The sequence below is a fragment of the Schistocerca cancellata genome, chromosome 11 (assembly GCF_023864275.1).
Source record: "Schistocerca cancellata isolate TAMUIC-IGC-003103 chromosome 11, iqSchCanc2.1, whole genome shotgun sequence".
In the NCBI taxonomy this organism is placed as follows: domain Eukaryota; kingdom Metazoa; phylum Arthropoda; class Insecta; order Orthoptera; family Acrididae; genus Schistocerca; species Schistocerca cancellata.
The window spans coordinates 102,123,883-102,129,882 of record NC_064636.1 but is presented as its reverse complement, the minus strand read 5'-3'; positions in this window follow the sequence as shown (position 1 = coordinate 102,129,882).

Genomic DNA, 6,000 nt, shown 5'->3' with positions numbered 1-6,000 from the left:
TCCCCAGAACTCCTGAAGATAGACGTTGAGTGTGGATATTGTATCACAGACACAGTCCTTTTGACTGTTCAGAGATCTCACTAAACCCGCCCAAAGGTGTAAACAACCATGCCTATTAGACGTCGGGGGTCCGACAGCCGATCAGTTCCAGACATTCCATCAAGAAGAAGGTACACGGCTCGTGTTGTCTGTAGTTCAACCATGCCTAGACGGTAAACACCGCGGTTCGATCGCGTCCGCATTGTTACCTTGTGCCAGGAAGCGCTCCCAATCAGGGAAGTGTCCAGGCGTCTCGGAATGAACCAAAGCATTGTGTTCGGACATGGAGGAGACACAGAGAGACAGGAACTGTCGATGACTTGCCTCGCTCAGGCCGGCCAAGGGCTACTACTGCAGTGGGTGACCGCTACCTACGGATTATGGCTCGGAGGAACCCCGACAGCAACGCCACCATGTTGGACAATGCTTTTCGTGCAGCCACAGGACGTCGTGTTACCACTCAAACTGTGCGCAATAGGCTGCATGATGCGCAACTTCACTCCCGATGTCCATGGCGAGGTCCATCTTTGCAACCGCGACACCGTGCAGTGCGGTAGGGATGGGCCCAACAACATGCCGAATGGACCGCTCAGGTTTGGTATCACGTTCTCTGCACTGATGAGTGTCGCATATGCCTTCAACGACACAATTGTCGGAAACGTGTTTGGAGGCAACCCGGTCTGGCTGAAAGAATTAGACACACTGTTCAGCGAGTGCAGCAAGGTTGAGGTTCCCTGATGTTTTGGGGTGGCATGATATGGTCACGGAAGGCGCCGTAACGGCTGTACGATACGTGAATGCCATCCTCCGACCGATAGTGGAACCATATCGGCAGCGTATTGGCGAGGCATTCGTCTTCATGGACCAGTTCGCGCCCCCATCGCGCAAATTTTGTGGATAACTCCCTTCAGGATAACTACATCATTTGACTAGAGTGGCCAGCATGTTCTCCACATATGAACAGTATCGAACATGCCTGGGGTACATTGAAAATGGCTGTTTATGGACGACGCGACCCACCAACCACTCTGAGGGATCACCGCCGAATCACCGTTGAGGAGTGGGACAGTCTGGACCGGCAGTGGCTTGATGCACATGTGGATAGTTTGCCACAACGAATACAGGCATGCATCAGTGCAAGAGGACGTGCTACTGGGTACCGGTGTGTACAGCAATCTGGACCACCACCTCTGAAGGTCTCGCTGTATGGTGGTACAACATGCAATGTGTGGCTTTCATGAGCAATAAAAAGGGGCGGAAATGGTGTTTATGTTGATCTCTATTCCAGTTTTCTGTACAGGTTCCGGAACTCTCGGAACCGAGGTGATGCAAAACTTTTTTTGACGTGTATAAATTGCGTCATATCAATGGCTGGAAAAATTTGGAGGGTTATTTCTGTAAACATACAGGTTGACAGAGGGCTAGTGCAATCGGCGGTGCTATTTACAAAACTATGCATTACTTCAGTTAATATATTTAATTTTTAGCTCATGTCAAAACTCTTTGCGACTGATGCACATCTTCCAGTAATATTCGCTGCGAGATTGTTTTTCCCGCCACGTATTATTTACTCTCTGAGCGTTTTCCCGCGACGAATAATTGCTCCCTGAATGGCGTATTTATACGAGCAGCTGTCGGTTTGCGACTCTTGTCATGTTGCGCTGCCCTCGAGAGTTACATACGAGGCGAATTCGAAGCTTGCAGAATTCTATAACAGAGTTCTGTAACAGAAGCTTTTATTTTCGGTTTCCAGTGTCCACCAGAAAATTCTCTCGGCGAAAAGGTAAGAGATACTCAACTTTTGCAGCGCAAGACGTGGCTGACGCTTAATCAATAGCGATCGTGCTCATAGGTAGTTGCGAAAATGTGTGATGTTGGTGTTCTTCTAGGATGTTAAGGTTGTTGCGTCTTTATTAGACATGTCAACATGTATGAAAAACATACGTGGTCTAACTGCACGCAGTTTCTCGTGTTCTGCAGCTTCTGGGACAGTCATTTCCTTCGTGATCACCCATAAGCAAAATCGCTACGATAACTGAAATGGTGTTTCTTTTGGTTGTCAGTGGCTTGGAACAGTAAAAAGCTAGCTGCGTGTGTCTTTAGTGTCGCTGCTCCGTAGTAAGTTCCTGGTCAGTTTTACGTTCATGATCTACTGCCTGTCGAGTTAATGTTCAAAAATTACAGCCCCCCGGAGTGGCCGTGCGGTTCTAGGCGCTACACTCTGGAGCCGAGCGACCACTACGGTCGCAGGTTCGAATCGTAGAGGGAGACCAAGAGATGAATACACTAAGCAAATTCAGAAGGATGTAGACTGCAGCCGGCCGGGGTGGCCGAGCGGTTCTAGGCGCTACAGTCTGGAACCGAGCGACCGCTACGGTCGCAGGTTCGAATCCTGCCTGGGGCATGGATGTGTGTGATGTCCTTAGGTTAGTTAGGTTTAATTAGTTCTAAGTTCTAGGCGACTGATGACCTCAGAAGTTAAGTCGCATAGTGCTCAGAGCCATTTGAACAATTTTTTTTCAAAACTTACAAACATTCTGTTGATGGCAATGACTGCCTTGTACGTTTAGTACCACTCAGCTGGTGCTATAGATCCGTGAGGCGTTTTCTCTAGAATGCGTTTAGTCAGTCTTGGTACTATGTGCAATAATGTAAATTATTTGTTAGCAGGTTGCGTAAAAGTTTCAAGAGTTCATTTTTGACAGTGAATTTGAGCGCGCAAACTCGCGCATGCGCACACCTACACGCTCTCATGTGCGCGCACGGACGCGTGTGTGTGTCTCTCAGATGGGAATTTTGCGCACCCCCCCACCCCAAACCCCCCCTCCCCATCCACACAAACAGTCACAGCCCCCTCTTCACGGAGTAACATTAGATGCAACTTCAACGGCATTTAAATGAAAAATTCGTATTCCTCTGCTACAAGTTTCAGATCACAAATATAACGCGGGTTTCTATCAGTTACGTAGTCTCTTGTCATAATATAATAAATGGTAGATGTCTTACGTTTCGTGATCATTTCTGACAAGGTATTTGTTAATGTGTGGCTGCAATTGAGGTTTTTCTGTAAAGTTGTAAATTACATCATGAGAACTATTGGGGAAAAAAATTCTGCTTTGTCTCCATCCAGACTGTCTACTCTAATCATCCTGATTTAGTGACCGTTTTTTCTCAGCAGTTGTCCGCTGAAGCGTATAACCATTCTGAACGTATATTGAAATACACCCGATCTGTGTTGGTCAGATGGAATCTTTCAACACAGATACGGCAGAGTTCGTACCTCGGCAAGAAGTGCAGAGCGCGCCTATACGCTCATTGTTAACTGCACAACGCAAAGCGTCCCTCTGCAGTAATTGCTGATCACAGTCGTAGCGAAATCTTCTTTACGTGACCTGATGAACGTAGAAGAGTTTCTTCTTGATAATTCTAAACTACAGGTTATCAGAAACCTTAGGAGCTCCCGTATTTACAGCAAACGCAGCAGGGGCCTATGGAAACCAGGCGGCGAAAGAAGCAGCGATCTTTCAGGTAGGAATACGTCCTCTTGGAAGTACTCTCAAAGAACTTACGCCATTGTGTAAACATCTACAATTGTAAAACTAGTTTAGTGTCCGAGGGATAATTGTTTGAAACAGGGTTGTGGCAGCTGTTCCAGAGAGTGAGGACCCGATTCTCGATGGCCTCCAACCACTTTGGAGGAGGCGGGTGTGCGACGCATTCGGTGAGTGAACTTCGTTTGATAATCGAACGTCTGTCTCGTGTAGGTCATTACGGAATACCCGCCCTATTTTGTCTTTGTGCTACAAGTAACCATGGGGCGAAACGTCTCTACACCACGTACACTATGTGATCAAAAGTATCCGGCCACCTGGATGAAAATGACTTACAAGTACGTGGCACCCTCCATCAGTAATGCTGGAATTCAGTATGGTGTTGGCCCACCCTTAGCCCGGATGACAGCTTCCACTGTCGCATGCACACGTTCAATCAGCTGCTGGAAGGTTTCTTGGGGAATGGCAGCCCATTCTTCACGGAGTGCTGTACTGAGGAGAGGTATCGATGTCATTTGGAGAGACCTGACACGAAGTCAGTGTTCCAAAACATCCCAAAGGTGTTCTGTAGGATTCAGGTCAGGACTCTATGCAGGCCAGTCCATTACAGGGATGTTATTGTCGTGGAACCACTCCGCCACATAGCATGCATTATGAACAGATGTTCGATTGTGTTGAAAGCTACAGTCACCATCCCCAAATTTCTCTTCAACAGTGGGAAGCCAGAAGGTGCTTAAAACATCAATGTAGGCCAGTACTGTGATAGTGCCACGCGTAACCACAAAGGGTGCAAACCCACTCCGTGAAAAACACGACACACCACAACACCGCTGCCTGCGAATTTTACTGTTGGCACTAAACACGCTGGCAGATGTCATTCACCGGGCATTCTCCATACCCACACCCTGCCATCAGATCGCCACATTGTGTACCGTCACTCCACACAAAGTTTTTCCACTGTTTGATCCATCAGTGTTTACACTCCTTACACCAAGCGAGGCTTTGTTTAGTATTTACCGGCCTGATGTGTGGCTTACAAGCAGCTGGTCGACCTTGAAATCCAAGTTTTCTCACCTCCCGCCTAACTGCCATAGCGCTTGCAGAGGATCCTGATGGAGTGTCGACGCGCCGGCCAAACGGACTGTCGGTGCACCGGCCTCGGAGATGGGCCTTTCGGAGAGTGACCTCGGGTCAGTTTTGCGGCAGACCCGACAAACTTCCGGCCACCGAGGAGGCTACCGGTGCGTGGCGAGAGACCCGCCAGGACTCTGTCGTCCTCTGCCGGCTCTGCATGGGCCACACCAGGATGACGCACAGCTGTTTACTGAACCGCGAGGATCCAGCTTTATGTCTCTGCGGGTCTGCTTCGGCGGTGGTCGACATCTTGTCGGACTGCCCGCTTTTAACTCCGCTCGGGCTGACGTTTGCGCTGCCGGGTGCGCTTCCTGGACTTTTATCGGACGATGTTGCAATGGCAGATTTAGTTTTGAGTTTTATTCGTGCAGGGTTTTTTTATCGCTCGATCTAAGCGTTTGTCCCTTTTTTTGTGTGGAGTCTGGCCTTTGGCCTACGGTTTTAGACTGGGTTTTTTAGTACGTGCCTGGGCATTGAGTCAAACAGTGTTTGGATGGCGTGTACAGGTACAGCTGCCCATGCAGCTTCAACACGATACCACAGTTCATCGAGAGTAGTGACTGGAATATTGTGACGAGCCAGTTGCTCGGCCACCATTGACCAGATGTTTTCAGTTGGTGAGAGATCTGGAGAATGTGCTGGCCAGGGCAGCAGTGGAACATTTTCTGTAACCAGAAAGGCCTGTACAGGACCTGCAACATGCGGTCGTGCATTATCCTGCTGAAAAGTAGGATTTCGCAGGGGTCGAATGAAGGGTAGAGCCACGGCTCGTAACACGTCTGAAATGTAACGTCCACTGTTGAAAGTGCCGTCAATGCGAAAAAGAGGTGACTGAGACGTGTAACCAATGGCACCCCACACCATTACGCCAGGTGATACGCCAGTATGGCGATGACGAATACACACTTCCAATGTGCGTTCACCGCCATGTCGCCAAACACGATGTGACCATGCTGTAAACAGAACCTGGATTCATCCGAAAAAATGACGTTTTGCCATTCGTGCACCTAAGTTCGTCGTCGAGAACACCAGCACTGTGATGCAGCGTCAAGGGTAACCGCAGCCACGGTCCCCGAGCTGATAGTCCGGGCTGCTGCAAACGTCGTCGAACTGTTCGTGCAGATGGTAGTTGTCTTGCAAACGTCCCCATCTGTTGACTTAGGGATCGAGGCGTGGCTGCACGATCCGTTACAGCCATGCGGATAAGATGCCTGTCATCTCGACTGCTAGTGATACGAGGCCGTTGGGATCCTGCACGGCGTTCGCCATTACCCTC